We start from the raw sequence: 16,841 nt of genomic DNA on the forward strand, positions 1-16,841 counted from the left end.
GTCTTATTTATTTCTATATTGTACATATTTCCTAAAACAGAACATCTAAGTACATATTTTGGTTCTGCACAATTTTGGCCTATAGGACCTTGAGCAAGTCTTATCTAGGTCCTCTAAATATTTTTCCTTCCAAAACGTGGTAATTTTCTATGCTGCCTACTTAATATTAAAGATTGTTTTCAGAATTTATGAAAGTAATGTAATTGAAAATGTTCTGAAAGTGATAAAATATAAAAGAAACAATTTTTATATTTTTACTATGACTGCAAGAGTTAGTAGTAGCAGTATTGTTATGATTATTATGTACTGAGAATTGCCACTCTATTTAGACATGCAGCAATTCGGTCAATCAATACTTTAAAGGTTAATTTCTTCAATTTAGAGCATAACACCTACAGTGACTTTGATGAATAATTCATGGAACATATATTTACTTAGAGACTGTCTCTTTCCCTAGGTGTTTATACTAGAAAATAAAAAACTGAATTTGATCAAGTGCCTGAGCCTAATTGATAAATTATTTTCTTTTTACCTTTTAAAGTGCAACATTAATGTGTGCTTGTTGTACAAACATAAGCCATTCTTAAATGAATATGTATAAACTGAAATCCGGCTGGGTGCGGTGGCTCACGCCTGTAATCCTAGCACTTTGGGAGGCCGAGGCGGTGGATCACGAGGTCAGATCGAGACCATCCTCACTAACATGAAACCCCACCTCTACTAAAAATACAAAAAAAAAAATTACCTGGGTGTGGTTGCGGGCACCTGTAGTCCCAGCTACTCGAGAGGCTGAGGCAAGAGAATGGTGTGAACCCAGGAGGCAGAGCTTGCAGTGAGCCGAGATCAGGCCACTGCACTCCAGCCTGGGCGACAGAGCGAGACTCCCTCTCAAAAAAAAAAAAAAAAATTAAATCCACTTTTTTTTTTTTAATTTTAATAAATCCACTTTCAATAAAAAACTTTGTTGGGAGCAAACCCCCCCCCCAAAATCTGGCCATAAACAATCTCTGCAGGACTGTGACATGTTCATAATGGCCCTAATGCCCAAGCTGGAAGGCTGTGGGTTTACCGGAATGAGGGCAAGGAACACCTGGCCCGCCAAGGGTGGAAAACCGCTTGAAAGCATTCTTAAGCCCCAAACAACAGCGTGAGCGATTTATGCCTTAAGGATATGTTCCTGCTGCAATTAACTAGCCCAACCTATTCATTTAATTCGGCCCATCCCTTCGCTTCCCATAAGGAATACTTTCAGTAAATTTAATATCTATAGAAACAATGCAAATAACTGGTTTGCTGTTAACAAATATGTGGGTAAATCTCTGTTCAGGGCTCTCAGCTCTGAAGGCTGTGAGACCCCTGATTTCCCACTTCACACCTCTATATTTCTGTGTGTGTGTCTTTAATTCCTCTAGCGCCGCTGGGTTAGGGCCTCCCGGACCGAGCTGGTCTTGGCAAGTGGTGTCCATTCGTGGGGCTTGAATCCAGGTTGAAGTGTCGCCGGAGCGACGGTTGGAACAGAAAACTAGCTGGAGGACACCCGAGTACTCTTAAAGCAATCCCCATGGTGAGTAAGAAGGGGAGCTCAGAATCATCAGGGTAACAATGGGACAGGTTTGGGGTTTGGTTCATTTCACCTTGGAAATTTTTCACACTGATAATGAAGAGGAACAAGAGTATAGCAAAGTAACAGAAGAGGTTACAGAGCATGTTTATTTGCCAGCTAAAGCTAAAGCGGCAAAGGAAGGAGAGGTTCATCCCTACCCTTCTGCACCCCCTCCTTATTATTTTGAAGAAAATGACTCCCCCAGATCTTTCTTTTCTGGAGGACACTGGGTGAAAAGTAGTTGCCCCAGTGACTGTTCAAGCAGCGCCTCGAGCAACTCTCTTACTTCTATTCAGGCAGGAATTCAGCAAGCTAGACTAGAGGGTGATTTAGAGGCTTGGCAGTTCCCTGTTAGAATACACCCCCCAGATCAAGAGGGAAATGTTATAGCTACATTTGAGCCTTTTCCTTTTAAATTACTCAAAGAATTAAAACAAGCAATAAATCAGTACGGACCAGGTTCTCCTTTTGTAATGGGACTGTTAAAGAATGTTACTGTTTCTAGTCAGATGATTTCTACTGACTGGGATGCTCTTACTCGAGCTTGTCTAACTCCTGCTCAGTTCTTAGAATTTAAAACTTGGTGGGCAGATGAAGCTTCCATTCAGGCTGTTCACAATACCCAGGCCCAACCTCAAATTAACATAACTGCAGACCAACTTTTGGGGGTTGGTGGCTGGGCTGGTTTAGACGCACAACTGGTCATTCAGGATGATGCCATAGAACAGCTTAGAGGAGTGTGCATTAGAGTTTGGGAAAAAAATCACTTCAGGTAGAGAACAATACCCTTCCTTTAGTGCTATAAAACAGGATTGGACCCAGTTAGAAAAAAAGAACGTACTTGTTTGGGAAGATTGCTTTGCAGAACAGGCAGAGGTGCTGCACAACGATTACTATGGAATCATTATTAATTGGTCCCCTAAGGGGATGTTTAGCTTAAATTGCACCTCTTAGTCTGCGTGCCGCCGTCACAATATGTTCAAATGATCTGAACAAAATGGTCAGATGGTAGAAATAATAACAAGTACAGCAAAAGTTCTTATTATCTGGAACCATGGTGGCATAGTGGCACCTCAACCTCAAATGATGTGGCCCGCTGTAGGAGCTTTCAGGCCTCTGAGCCCAAGCCAAGCCATTGCATCCCCTGTGATTTGCACGTATATACGCCCAAATGGCCTGAAGTAACTGAAGAATCACAAAAGAAATGAAAATGCCCTGCCCCGCCTCATCTGATGACATTCCACCACAAAAGAAGTGAAAATGGCCAGTCCTTGCCTTAAGTACTGACATTACCTTGTGAAAGTCCTTTTCCTGGCTCATCCTGGCTCAAAAAGCTCCCTGACTGAGCACCCTGTGACCCCTACTCCTGCCCGCCAGAGAACAAACCCCCTTTGACTGTAATTTTCCTTTACCTACCCAAATCCTATAAAATGACCCCACCCTTATCTCCCTTTGCTGACTCTCTTTTCTGACTTAGCCTGCCTGCACCCAGGTGGTTAAAAAGCTTTATTGCTCACACAAAGCCTGTTTGCTGGTCTCTTCACACAGATGCGCATGACAGGAGCTAAACATAAGGATTTGTGGAAACTATTAAATGCTCGTAGTAAGATCAAAATTTGGGAAAGAATAAAAAAGCATATAGAAGGACACTCTACAAACTTGTTTTTGGATATAGCAAAATTTAAAAAACAAATATTTAAAGCATCCCAGGCACACCTGACCTTAATGCCAGGAACTGGAGTGCTTAAAGGAGCGGCAGATAAATTAGCAGCTATTTAAATGGATAAAAACACTTGGAAGCTCTGTGATTTCAATGATGACTGTACTTTTAGTCTATGTTGTTTGTCTTTGTACAGTCTGAAGATGCAGATCCTGACTTCTGCGAGAAGTAGCTCACTGTGACAAAGCTGCCCTTGCTTTTATCTTTTTGCAAATCAGAGAAAGGAGACATGTTGGGAGCAAGCCCCCCAAAATCTAGAGGCCATAAACTGGCCCCCAAACTGGCCATAAACAGAATCTCTGCAGCACTGTGACATGTTCACGATGGCCCTAATGCCCAAGCTGGAAGGCTGTGGGTTTACTGGAATGAGGGCAAGGAACACCTGGCCGGCCAAGGGCAGAAAACCGCTTGAAAGCATTCTTAAGCCACAAACAATAGCGTGAGCGATTTATGCCTTAAGGACATGTTCCTGCTGCAATTAACTAGCCCAACCTATTCATTTAATTCGACCCATCCCTTCGTTTCCCATAAGGGATACTTTTAGTTAATTTAATATCTATAGAAACAATGCTAATGACTGATTTCCTGTTAATAAATATGTGGGTAAACCTCTGTTCAGGGATTTCAGCTCTGAAGGCTGTGAGACCCCTGATTTCCCACTTCACATCTCTATATTTCTGTGTGTGTGTCTTTAATTCCTCTAGCACCCTGGGTTAGGGTCTCCCCAACTGACCTGGTCTCGGCAACTGTTCAGTGTTTATGTTTGTTTATTTCTAAAAATTTAGACACATACACATTTGTTTTTTGTTGCTGATATTCCTCTCTCTCTCTTTCCTCATCCCTGTATGTATATGTATTTGTATATGCCTATGTATTTATATAATTTATATTAAATGTAAATGTGATATGAGAAGAACTGGATCTGACATTGCTGTCTTTGACAATGGAGGCAGAGAGCTATGAGCCAGGTAACATGGAGGCCTCTAGGAACTGGAATCTGCCTTTAATATATAGCCAGCAAGAAAACGACCTCAGTTATACAATTGAATTCTGCCAAAAAAATTGAACAAGCAAGGAAACAATCTCTCCAAGAACCTCCAGTAAGCAACGCAGCCCTGATGACACCTTGATTTTAGCATAGAGAGACTCATGTCTGACTTCTGACCTACAGAACTGTGAGATAATAAATTTGCGTTGCTTAAGCCACTTAACTTGTGGTAATTTATTTTGCCAACCATATAAAATTGATACGGATATATCTTTATGTAAATTACACAATTTTGCAAATTCATTCCTCTTAAAAATTATACATGGACATCTTTTCATGTCATTTACAAAGAAAGCTCACTGTGTGCACAGTTTTTTCTCATGGGTACAGTTTTGTAGGAAAAAACCCTAAATATAGAATAGCTCATTCAAAGAGTAGTGCAGCCAAATTTCCCTTCAGGAAGGCTCTACCAATTAATATTCCCACCAATAAAATGTGAGAATACACATATTCCACATCCTGGCTACAACTGGATATTATCAGTCATCTTAATGCCATGGCCTTTGCCCTTTCCAGGACTCAAAATTACTTTTATAGCTATTGAGTACCGTTATTTCTTCTTTTTATGACTCTCACATGTATTCTAATGGGACACATTAGAGATCCATACAGGATTTTATAAGAATGTCCTCTTGCCCTAGTAGATTTTCTTACTGTCTAAGATAAATTGGCAATATAAAAGTTATTAATTCAGAAAACACGTAAGGACAATTTTTAATAAAAACATCCATACTCCTAGGTCTCAAAGATTTGTGTTTAAACTCAACTGACTAGGCAGCTAACTCTACATGTTCAGCTGGACACTTCCTGTACCACAATAGATGAAGTTACACAATAGATGAAGTTACCTTCACAAGTGCAAATTCACTCCTCAGTCTGTTGCTACCATGATCGCCCTTTCCACTCCATGTTCTGAGAGTACTAGTTTCTAAGCGACCTAAATGAAAACAGAGAGATGTCTTGGGATAATTTATGAACACCTAATAGCTAATATGCACTGAGTTAAGGTAAGTCTCCAATCAAGTCTGACTTAGAAAAGTCTTTCATGGAGAATATACTTAAAATTATTCTTATCAAGTGTTCCTAAATTCCTCCTAAATCTTACTTTTGTTTTTAAATTACAGAATATTTTTAATTTGCCAAAAGTATAAAATGCATGTGCCCACCACTCAGGTAAAATTTAGCCCTACTTGCCTGAGATATAAGGTTATTCTGTTTGTTTCCCTGAATGTTTATTAGTTATCTCCTGTAAAACTTCATATGCCTAACGGGTTCTTGCTATTATTTACATTATTGCCTCTGCAGTTGATGCTATTATTATAATTATTTTGGTTAGTGTGAGTATGTTTGATTAATGACCCATTCTTAAATTTTTATTGGTCTGTTTGGGTTTCCTTTCTTTTCTCTCTCTCTTTTTTTTTTTTGAGACGGAGTCTCGCTCGCCTGCCCAGGCTGGAGTGCAGTGGCCGGATCTCAGCTCACTGCAAGCTCTGCCTCCCGGGTTTACGCCATTCTCCTGCCTCAGCCTCCCGAGTAGCTGGGACTACAGGCGTCCTCCCCGTCGCCCGGCTAGTTGTTTTTTTTTTTTTGTATTTTTTTAGTAGAGACGGGGTTTCACCGTGTTAGCCAGGATGGTCTTGATCTCCTGACCTCGTGATCCACCCGTCTCGGCCTCCCGCCCTCCCTAATTTCTGTTGGAGGCCTATTTGTTTTAATAGTTTATTTTTTTAAAGACTCTTGTATCTTTATTTTCTATTTTATTAATTTCTTCTGTTACCACTATTTCTCCCTTTCTTTGACTTTTTGGGTTTACATTAATGTTCATATTTTAACATAAAGGCCTTTTAAAATAATTTTATTCTAAATATAATCTCTATTTTTAGTTCTTTTTTAATCCATGAATCATTGGTTTGTGTCATTTAATTCCCATACCTGATAAGTGGCTACTGTTTTGTTACTGTTTATTAATTTCAATGAATATTTTTCAAATAATACAGTTTATATGTTATTATTTGGTATTTCCTGAAACAACCTTTTGTGGCCTAGAATGTGCTAAGGTTTTCTACATACTAATGTTATCTAAAATAAAGTGAATTATTTTTTCAGGTACAGGATGCTATGCATGTACAATAAATAAATTCCCTTAAGTGCTTAGTTGAAATAATCTATATCCTATGATTTTTATACTTTACCTATTATTTCTGGTAGAAGCATGTTACCAATCTTAATATGATTAACTTTGCAAGTTGTCTTTAAAATTCTGTCAAATTAAAAAAAAAATTCTTATGATGCAAGAATAAGTTGTCGCATTTCCTTGGCTGAATGCTACAGCTTCAGAAGTTAGGCAAGAGTCTTTCATCCATGTCTAATCTTCTCCACCAAGTCACTGGCTTCAAATTCTCTACTTGTTCTTGACCCTTAGAATTTTTTTCTCTCTCCCCTTCTCAGGTTACATATTAAAACCAAATATTTTAAAATTACACCTGATTTAGCATTTCTTTGTGTGGGAGAGAGGTTAGAACTAACTAACCACATTAGTTAGTTCACCCAGAATTGTGTTCACCAGAAGTTTTCCCCTTAAAATTTAGAGTAGGGTTGATATGAAGAATCAGTGTCTGTCTTTCCTCCTGACTGGGCATATCAGGTTGCACGGACAATATTTTCTAAAATAGACTGTATTCTGTACTGGCAATTCATTTCTTTATTCTATTCTGGCTGTCACACTTAAAGATATTATCAAGATGTTTTGCAAAGTTGCAGAGAATTTTTAAAGCGGTCAAAATGTTTTGAAAGAAAATTAGAAACATATTCATTTATTTATTTTCGTTTACAAGAGGTATTAACAGTATTTTGTAAAGCTTCATAAAGAGAGCTAGGAAACCTGTATGGAAGAAATTAGGAAACTCATTTAGAATTATTTTGATAAAAATATTGCAGCAATTTGTTCCGACTTTGTGAGAATCAGTCACCTATTCTTGGCTGTTCAATGTATAGCTACCACCTGTCTGGAATGTTGTAGAAGAGATTATTCTACTAAGTAAAATAAACACTGTCCTGCTCAAACTTAATGTCTCTTAATAGTCTAAAATTCTATGAGTTGCCATAAATCCAACAAAGTTCCAGCAGATGTAAGACTGTGGAAATTAGACACGAAGTTAATAAGTAGCCTAAGCCAGGTACTGCCGGGCAGTAAGAGCTTTTGGAGCTACAGATTAGTATGGGGAATACCACTGAGCTGCCCACAGTAGGAGCTTGAGGGAAAATAAATCTCAGGTCTGGAGGCAAAAATGCCACAGCGACAACTAGGAAGATGAGAGTTATCTGGTGAGCTTGAACATATGCAGAAAGAAATCACAATTGAAGGATAAAAAATTAAGAGAAGCCAAAATATTTTGTCCCTTGGTAAATAAACCCAGAATAAAATTTCCTTATCTTGTGTTTTTAATGAAATATCATTGATAGTCACTTGAAAAATATTTTATAGTCACTATTTCACATTGTTTTGATCTTTATTTCTATACTTTTCCTGATCAAGTTACATAAATTGTAAAAAAAAGTCAATGTTGTGGAATAAAGATATGTTGTATCTCATAACCAATTCTATACCCACAAAAGCAGTGCAAATGTTATGTATGAAATTTGTATAATGTATTTTTAGCACATATTTTTGGGAGCACATTATCCTTTTCTATGAATCATAACATATTAGAGATAGCACATATATGGAATACATATAAAATTATAAATACATATAGATTATATGAATACATATATACAAAAAACTTATATAAAATATAAACATATTTATATATAAAAATTTTTGCTGTAAAATTATATATGGTAAATTGGTAAGCTTTGCTTTTATTGTTGCATATTCTTATTTTAAAAGATGAGTAGACATCATACTCGGGGAATTTATTTTGAAAACCAAGAACAGCAAAATGTTACCACCAAATCATCATACATATGTATAAACACACACACACACACAAATACACACTCCCCCCACACACTCTTACACTGTGTTTCCTTAATTTCTTATTCAGTCAATAAAGCATGAATTTCTGGCCACTAGATACATTCAATTAAATATTTCTGAAGTCTAGCTATGTGGAAAGCATTGTGTTAGATGCTGTAAACAGATGAATGCAGAAAAGACTGCCCTGCAGGGGTACAAACACTTTTGAGATACAGACATATACACAAAAATAATTGCAGTAACCCAAACAGTGGTAAGTAGATAATATAAACCACACACTGTGTATCTCTGTGTTTCTTGGTAGATGGCAAACTTCTAGGAGGTGGAGATTTGTCATGAATATATGTATTCTGAAAGTAGGCACCCCTCAACATTGTGAATAAATGCATAACAAAATAAAAAAAAGTATGAAGCTAACATATTTGCCCATCTCAACAAACCAAAACCAACAAAAACAACCAGAATAAAAACTGGTACATAAGAACTCAGTTTATATTAATGCATTTAGCTTTTACTCTGCAGATACACTTACAGAATGATGTTTCTCTCACACTCAAGGAACCAATCTGGGCATCATATAATTAATGTAATATTTACCGAATCCCTACTGTTCATTGATTTATTTATTCAACACATATTTGTTGAAAACTGTATTAGTTTCCTGTGGCTGCTAGAACAAATTAGCAGAAACTTGGTAGCTTAAAGAGCATACATTTACTCTCCTGCAGTTCAGGAGGTCAGAAGTCTGAAGTCAGTTTCACTGGGCTGAAATTGCGGTATTATCATGGTCATTCTCCCTTCTGAAGGTTTTTCTTGCCTTTTCCGGCTTTTAGAGCTTGAAGGAAATACTTGCTTTCCTTTACTTTTGGTCCCTAGTCTGATCTTCAAAGCCAGCAGCCTAGCATTTTTCAGTAGTCCCACTGCCTTCTCCTTTGTCAAATCTCCCTTTGCCTCCCTGTTATAAAGACATATGTAATTATATTTAGGGCCCATCCAGACAACTCTCATCTCAAGATCCTTCCTCGCACCTGCAAAGTCCCTTTTGCCATTTGAATTATTATTCACTGGTTCAGAGGATTAGAACCTCTATATCTTTGGGAATTTTTATCATCCGACTATAAGCCTATGAGCACCTACTATGTGTTGGGGGTTGGAGCCCCAGCTCTGAATTAGACAATCTCTGAACTGCTTTCATGGAACCTGACATTACAGGGTGTATAAAAGATGTATACAACACAGGCCTGCTATTTAATTGTGTTCTCTAATAGAAAAATGTTTATCAGTGAGTAAATGTATGTTTTTTTCTTTTTCTCTTTTAACAAGAGAAATTGCCAGCTACTTCTTAGAATAAGCAGGCACAGAAAATCACCTTGTAGCTGATACTGTTGAGAAATTACTGTGGTCTCTCTTATATAAATAGAAGACAAGTGAGCTCATCTATTTTGAGAAATAACAAGGCATTTTTTTTTCTTTTACTGACTTTTGCAAACTGCTCCTTTTTGCGTGGCAGAAGAGGGTGGTATCATGGCAAGAGAAAGATTAGGTTGCTTTGTTTAAATAACCCATGGCATCCTACGAAGGAAGAAACCCAAACCTAATACCTTCGGAAATTCTCCGTAAAACCTGGAGTTTGAGTGATGCAACATTTGGGGAGTGGCTGATTGTGGTATGACACTAATGCTCAATCATAAAACATGGGACTTCCTTCCATCAACACACTGAGAGGCCCTATATCAACTGGTGGAGTCATTTCCGAACTCAGGAAGTGCTACATCTTCCTGCTGGCTCTGGTTTCCACTAAGGACATGCATCTGCCTTAGCTGCCACCATGCCTGTTTGCAGAATAGGGTTTCCTTCAGGATAGGGTTTCCTTAAGGAGTATTCCATATCTAGTAAATCAATGCATTGGCATCTAACAGCATCATTCAATCAGAGGTGAACTTTCTGCCTTCTTTATTCGGGAAGGCAGAACCCTCTCCCATCTCCATCACTCAGGAGGGCCATGACCTGGGCAAGTACTTGGATCAGAGAATGAGATAAACTTTCACCAAAGGGGCTTGGCCTGTTTAGTTAGAAGTTACCTACACTGAGTTTAATTCTGGGTTACGTACATCAATTCTTAGAAGAGCCTTATCTAATGCATCAAGAAGTCACCCTAAAACCTGTGACCACTACGAGGCCAGTGAATTTTAATCATGGCCTACCAAGGCAAGTTTTTTCCTTGGTCTGATCATAGTTCGTGAATTTATGTGAGATAGAGTTAGAATGGATTCCTTGCTGTCAGGATGCTGGTAGGTACAGTGAAAGGATTAGAGCATTAGGGGGAACAATGAAAGTTTGGTTTTCTGAATTATCTGCTGCTATAAACTGGTGGAAACTTTAGTGGTTTACTCATGGCACTTCTTGGAGTTACATTCTTTGCATCCCAAATTGTGTCAAGGAATATCCAAGTTACACTTTCATAAACCCAAGATATGATCAAAAGAACAGAACAATTTAGTTAATTAAGAAATGATTGCTGTTTCATATTCTCCCTATAAATGTATAGGGATTAAAAGAATAAAATAATCAGTAAGTATAAAATAAACTTTATATGGATAGTGAAGCATACTGTGATGGATAATTGGACTATTTGGGGATTTATTTTATTTTGTTACTACTTAGAATCTAAAGATCCTTCAGGTTTTTGGAAGAATAATGTATTGTGTGTTTTGTGCCCAATTTCCCATTAAATAAGCCAAAAGTTCTGGGCTCTACTTCAAGGAAGTTAAGGAGGAAAAGACATACAGCCTAGAGTAAGCTAATCAAATGATCTCAATCCAAAATTTGAATCTTGAAGCAACAAGGTAGATAACACAGGCAGAGTTCAGAAGTCACTCATAGTGTGTCAGCAGCATTGAGTTCAGGGCAGCCCTGAAAGCAGCAGTGCCCTAATCTATACTGTTATATGAAGCTGTGTTTCCAATTTCCTAGCCCCTCTAGTTTCCTGCCCATTGCCATTACCTAATGTACTAGCCTTCATCTTCATGCTAAATTCTGTAACTTTTTGCATAGTCTATTTGTTTTTAGGTTTGCCAGATTCAATTTCTATTGCTTACAAAATGTATCTCTGATTAATGTAAGTGGAGAGGATATGGACAGAAATTGATTTCTCATCTTCAGTGAGAGGAGTAATGAGCAAAGATATAAATGGCATATGGCTAGGAAATACTAATGAAACTTCTAGGACAGAGGAAAAATAGACATGAAATAATCAGGAGACAAACAATAGGGCCCACTGAAATAGAGGCAAGAAAAAGATGGTTGAAGGTGTAACTGTTTGCTTAGGTCTGGGAAATACAAAGAAGACTCTTCAATGCTGATGTCAAAAGATATGATTAATGGCTGCTGCTTTTCTAGTAGCAAGACAGGATTAACCTCAAGGATCTTGTGGGGTGGGGACTATGATTTTAATAAATGCCTATTAGAATAAACCAAAGGCTACTATTAGTTTATTGTGTTAGAATCCTTCCATACAAGAATTTGACAAAAAAGAAAAAAATGGGGGATTTTTTTTTTTTTCATTCTTCCTTCTTTGGATCATTTTTGTCTTTGGACTCTCAGTGACTGATTACTCCTGATGCAACACACTTAAAATGTCTATTTATGTCAGCTGTGGCAGTCTCCCTTCCTAGCCATGGAAGAGCATATTCTTGTTTATTGGCAAAGCTGTCACCATTTAATTGGTATCAGATTCTGACTTGCACAAGTAACATTATTCACTGTTAAAAACCTGGAGGGTGCCGGATTATTGGGCAAACTTTTCTAAACCGTTGTTCAAATGTTTCTAGGAAGCTGAGCTGAACACATTACGATGGAAGATGGAAGTATAAGACTATCAAGAAATCCAAAGTGGTAACGGGCGAAGTCTATTCAGCATCCGGCAATGGATTTATCTTAGTTGGGGAAACGGGTGTTCCGAATAATGTTCTGGAAGTTATCAGGATACCTATTTTCAATATAGGACTGAATTTTTTAAAGTAATATTTAAGGTGGTCCTTGATAATTAAATAAAATGCTTAATTCATGTGGCTAAAAAAAAAAATTCCTATTTACGATACAAATGAATTTATATGCAGCTCTTTTTCCTTTCAAGAAACCATCTATTAGATGAATGGCATATTCTTCTGGTGCTGTATTTTTAATTTAAAAAATACATAAATATGGGCTCATATAAAAAAAAAAGCACTACAGAGAGTAAAAAAGAAAATTCTTCATTCCCCTGCCCTTACATCACTATAGGTAACAATGCATATATCCTTCCAGATATTTTTATATATCATACATGCACATATATATTTAAAATTTATATTAATATAACACGAACTTCTCTTGTAAGTAATAACATACTAATCACTTGCTCATTTATCTTGGAGACCTTTCCCATCAGTGCTTATTAATTAACTAAATTCTATATTGTTTACATTCAGAAAATTATTGAACTAATTAAAAATAAATGTATACACGAGAGATAAAAAAATTGGATGTGGCAGCTATTATGGCCATCCCATATTTGAAAATAAAATCAAGATTCAGAATGCAAAAACATTATATATGTGATAATTATAACAAAACATGTTTGCTTACTTTCCAGTGATGCCAAGTAAAAAAAAAAAAAAAAAATCTACATAAAAACACTGGGAAAAAAGTGATGTGAAAGAAAAAAAGAATATTAACAACATTATTACTATCATTGCCACCTCAACATTCCCTGACAATAGCAGGGGATAGGTAGAGCAGTCAGAGTTACAAGATGGGGCACTAGCAGCAATTCTAATCCAGTTTATAAACACCATTGTGCAATGAATCTGACAGATACAGAGGGTGATGCAATGAGAATCTACTTGCCCTAATTTATTTACACTGGCAGTCATAAAGTACCCGGTTTTTAAGCAAGTGAGCATGCACTAACATATTTATAAAATAAAATTCTCTCCCTCTCATTTGACATCAGAAAATGTATTAATCATTCCCATAAATATATTAGAATAGGGAACAATGATTATCTCAATGGGTGCAGGAAAAGCATTTAATCAATTAAGCTGTCACTCATGGTTAAAAACAAAAGCAAACAATAAAACATTATGAACTGTAAACTGAACACTTAATAATCCTGATAAAGTATTTACCAAAAACCCACAGCAAACATTGTTATCATTATAAAATGTTAGCAGTATCGCAGTAAAGAGATAAATGGGACAAGAATGCCATTACTACTTCCATTAAACATTGCACTGGATGCTCTGTTAATAAATAGAAGAAAAAACTGAATAAGTGGTTTAAAAAGAGAGAAAGAAGGAAACCATTATTCTTACTTACAAATGATATGATTAGCTATATAGGTCATCCAAAGATGTAACAAGGAAATAAAGCAAGCAATCAAAAAAATTCAGCAAAGCTTCTGGAGATGGTACCAATATATTGAAATTGATGCTCTTTTAATACAATGTGACTGAACAATTAGCAAATAGAGTTTAAAGACAGAGATCTCTAATTTTAGTAATAAAACTAGGAGGCAATATAATGAAAGATATTCAATAAATTACAAAGCACAGTAGCACATAAAGTATCTGAATAAAATAAATATACCATGTTCATAGATAAGACATGTCACTAAAATAATCTTTAAATTCAATTCTTAAGTTGAATAAAATGCCCAATTAAAATCCAATTTTTAAAAATGGATCTTCGCTGGCTCATCCTAAAATTCAAATGAAAGAGTGAAGAGCCAAGTATAGTTAAAGCAATTTTAGAGAAGAATCATCAGGAGGAGGGGCTTGCAAAATGTTTTAATACATAGAGTTGAGTGCATGGGTGTTCATTATGTTATTATTTGTCCTTTTCTGTGTCTAAAATTGTTACAATTAAACTTTTAAACTTGTAGAAGAAAGAATAGTTTCTGCTCTTATATTGGGAAGAATCTTGTAAGCAAGAAAGCAAAAAGCACAAAATTAAAATGTAAAATATTATTAAATTCAAAAAGCTGTATACTGAAGTACGTAACTTACAAGAGAGAATTAAACTAGAAAAACTAAATATTATCTACAAAATAATTTTCAAAAGCAAGCAATTAAAAAAAAATGAGACAAAATTAAGAACAGGCTTTAAAAAAAGGGCAAATGCAATCAGATGCTCTTGCCAGCAAAAACTTAAAAGTCTAACAATAGCAGGACAACGATGTGTCAGTCTAGTTAATGGGAAACGGACTTGTATATAGACGAATCTCAAAACCTCTCAAAATCTAAATGGGTAGTGAAAAAAGGGGAAAAATGAAGAATGATTCACATATAAAATATAAAACCAGGAAAAAAGTATTTTTAGGGAATCGTACATACGTAACCGAATTTTCAGAAAGGCAACGGAATAAGCAATATAAAAATCATCCTAACGGTGAACGGAAGGAAGGAGATGCTTTCAGAGAGGCCTTTCTAGAAGGCTTCAAAAATACTGGCATTTTTTTTTCTTAAGCTCTGTAGTGGGTACCTGGGCATTTTTCATTCTTCTTCTTTAAGATATGCACATGAGATATACTTGTATGTATATTTCCCAATTAAAACTGGCGTAAAAAGTATTTTTAAGGAGAGCCTTTATGAAACTGTTCACATCAGCAAGTTCTAGCTTGAATAAGGATTTCCTGTTACTATGCAAGCAAATAAAAGATAGCATTTTCTTGTTTTCTGAAGCGAATGTAAGATGGAAACCTTCAGTTGTAATCCTGTTTCAAAAGTTCCTGTTCTTTACATCTGACTTATCGTCAATTATTTCTAGTATTTCAGTACAGATGTGACTTTATAGAATACATTCGCAAATTAAAAACGCCATCTGCATCTGCCTACCTTGGGCTTCCAAGTAAAGTTCTGTTTTTTAAAAAATCAAAACAGTTCCTCAACTTAGAAAGTTCGAAAACCAGTATACTCGGGGTACAAGCAACTTGTGAATGTTTCACATAAAAACAAACAAAAATGTGTCCTCTGTAATACAGTTAGAGCCTCCCAGCTGAGCCTCAGAAGACCGTTTCTAAGGGCAGTGAGTTCTACTTGCAGAAATAGGACGGGAGTGCAGTCTGACTCCAATCTACACGTCTTTCCCCCTCTTACAGAAAGCCCCGAAACGCAGTCCTCTCTTTCTTCCGCGCCGCTCCCGCCCTAGGCCTCTTAGACCCGCGACTGGAGGCTCCGGGAGACCCCCCGAGCCCCGCCCGCTCCGTGACCCCGCCCCTGCCCGTCCCGCCCCTGAAAGCTCCCGGAACGCTCTGCGCGCGCCTTCGGGGAGGAAGGGCTGCCTGGGCCCGCGGCGCGGTGGCAGTCTGCTCTCTGTTCAGGGGTCTCAACCTCTCCTCTGGCCGAGACCCCGCAGGAAGCGGATTACCCGACGCTGGTGAGTAGCTGCAGGATTCGGACCCCATAGAGGCGGCGGCGGTGGCGGCAGGGGGCACGAGGTCCACCGCGGGCGCCTGCGCGCTCGCCCGCCAACCAATCTGGTGGCGGCTTTCCTCCTGGCGTCCTTTGACCCGGCGCCCCTCTGGCAGGTAGCTGGTGGCGCCGAGCGGCGAGTCTGTACCCCCAGACCCCCCATTAACCTGAGCTGTCACTCTTACGCCTGTATTAGTCTGCGTTAGTTCTACTGCCTTATACACTGCTTTATCCCCACCCCACCGGCCTCGTCGCCGCCTCCTCTTTGAAACGGAACCTCCTGTCGCCTCGGTTTTTCCTCGTCTCCCAGACAAGTTGGAGATTTCGGGACGGATGAAAGCCTTTTTCAGCACCTTCTCCTTGTTCCCCAAGACTGCCTCTGAGCCTTGAGCCGACCGGGAGAGTGGAAGGACCGAGGCCTGCTGGGCTCAGGGTGCAGCGGAAAGGTTGCTGTCGCCTGTCTCAGCGCCTCTGGGCATCGGGAGGAGACCGCCGGATGGCGAGGCCGCTGGAGATGGTTTTTCAATTCACCTGTTAACGTGTTTGGCACTGTCATCTTAGACTCTTACCCTTTGCTAAGTCTGGGGATGCAACAATGCTGGATTAGTGTTTTTGGTGTTCCTTTTTCCAAAGAAGCAACTTGAAGTACAGGCAGTTGTAACTGGTTTTGTTGTTGCAAGACCCTACGGATAAGTGTTAAACATGAAAATGTGGAAGTGCTATAAAACAACAAGGGGGGGGGGGATAATGTTGATTATGAACTTGAAAATAAGAAAAATGGGACTGAAATAGGCTCTTCACGTTGAAGTATTGGGGCAGTAGTTTGAAAAAATATATAAAGTAAAACCTAGATGTTGGAGATACTGTGTCACGTTGTTTGCAAATCACTTTCATGACAATACATCTATTTCAGGTGTATCACACCTGAAAAAAGCAGGAGTGCTGTGAATTTGTGGATTTCCAGGCTCAATGCAAAAAAACACCCCCAAAACAAAAAATCACAACAATGAAAACACCATTTCCAGAACTGTTGCTGTTAT

At 38.0% G+C, this 16,841-nt stretch overlaps 1 protein-coding gene, 1 long non-coding RNA gene and 1 other non-coding gene across 4 annotated transcripts in view; 2 read left to right on the top strand and 1 right to left on the bottom strand.

The window, feature by feature from the left end:
- Positions 1-15,562, bottom strand: part of LOC126951981 (uncharacterized) — a 52,286-nt gene extending 36,724 nt beyond the window's left edge. The window contains exons 1-2 of the long non-coding RNA XR_007724752.1: positions 15,226-15,562; positions 5,220-5,308 (exon numbers count right to left, since the gene is read on the bottom strand). This is a non-coding gene — a long non-coding RNA (uncharacterized LOC126951981). The remainder of the gene's footprint in view (positions 1-5,219; positions 5,309-15,225) is intronic.
- On the top strand, positions 11,988-12,107 carry LOC126954066 (small nucleolar RNA SNORA24). The gene has a single exon (XR_007725515.1). It is a non-coding gene; the product is annotated as a small nucleolar RNA SNORA24 (small nucleolar RNA).
- A 64-nt stretch (positions 15,563-15,626) lies between the features above and the next one.
- MANEA (mannosidase endo-alpha) overlaps positions 15,627-16,841 on the top strand; it is a 31,565-nt gene continuing 30,350 nt past the window's right edge. Inside the window, exon 1 of one of the 2 annotated variants that reach the window (XM_050786220.1) lies at positions 15,627-15,766. The gene's annotated coding sequence lies outside the window, so the exon portion shown is untranslated. The remainder of the gene's footprint in view (positions 15,767-16,841) is intronic. The other variant, XM_050786221.1, reaches the window with a different exon arrangement.

This window comes from Macaca thibetana, chromosome 4, assembly GCF_024542745.1.
Source record: "Macaca thibetana thibetana isolate TM-01 chromosome 4, ASM2454274v1, whole genome shotgun sequence".
Lineage (NCBI taxonomy): Eukaryota > Metazoa > Chordata > Mammalia > Primates > Cercopithecidae > Macaca > Macaca thibetana.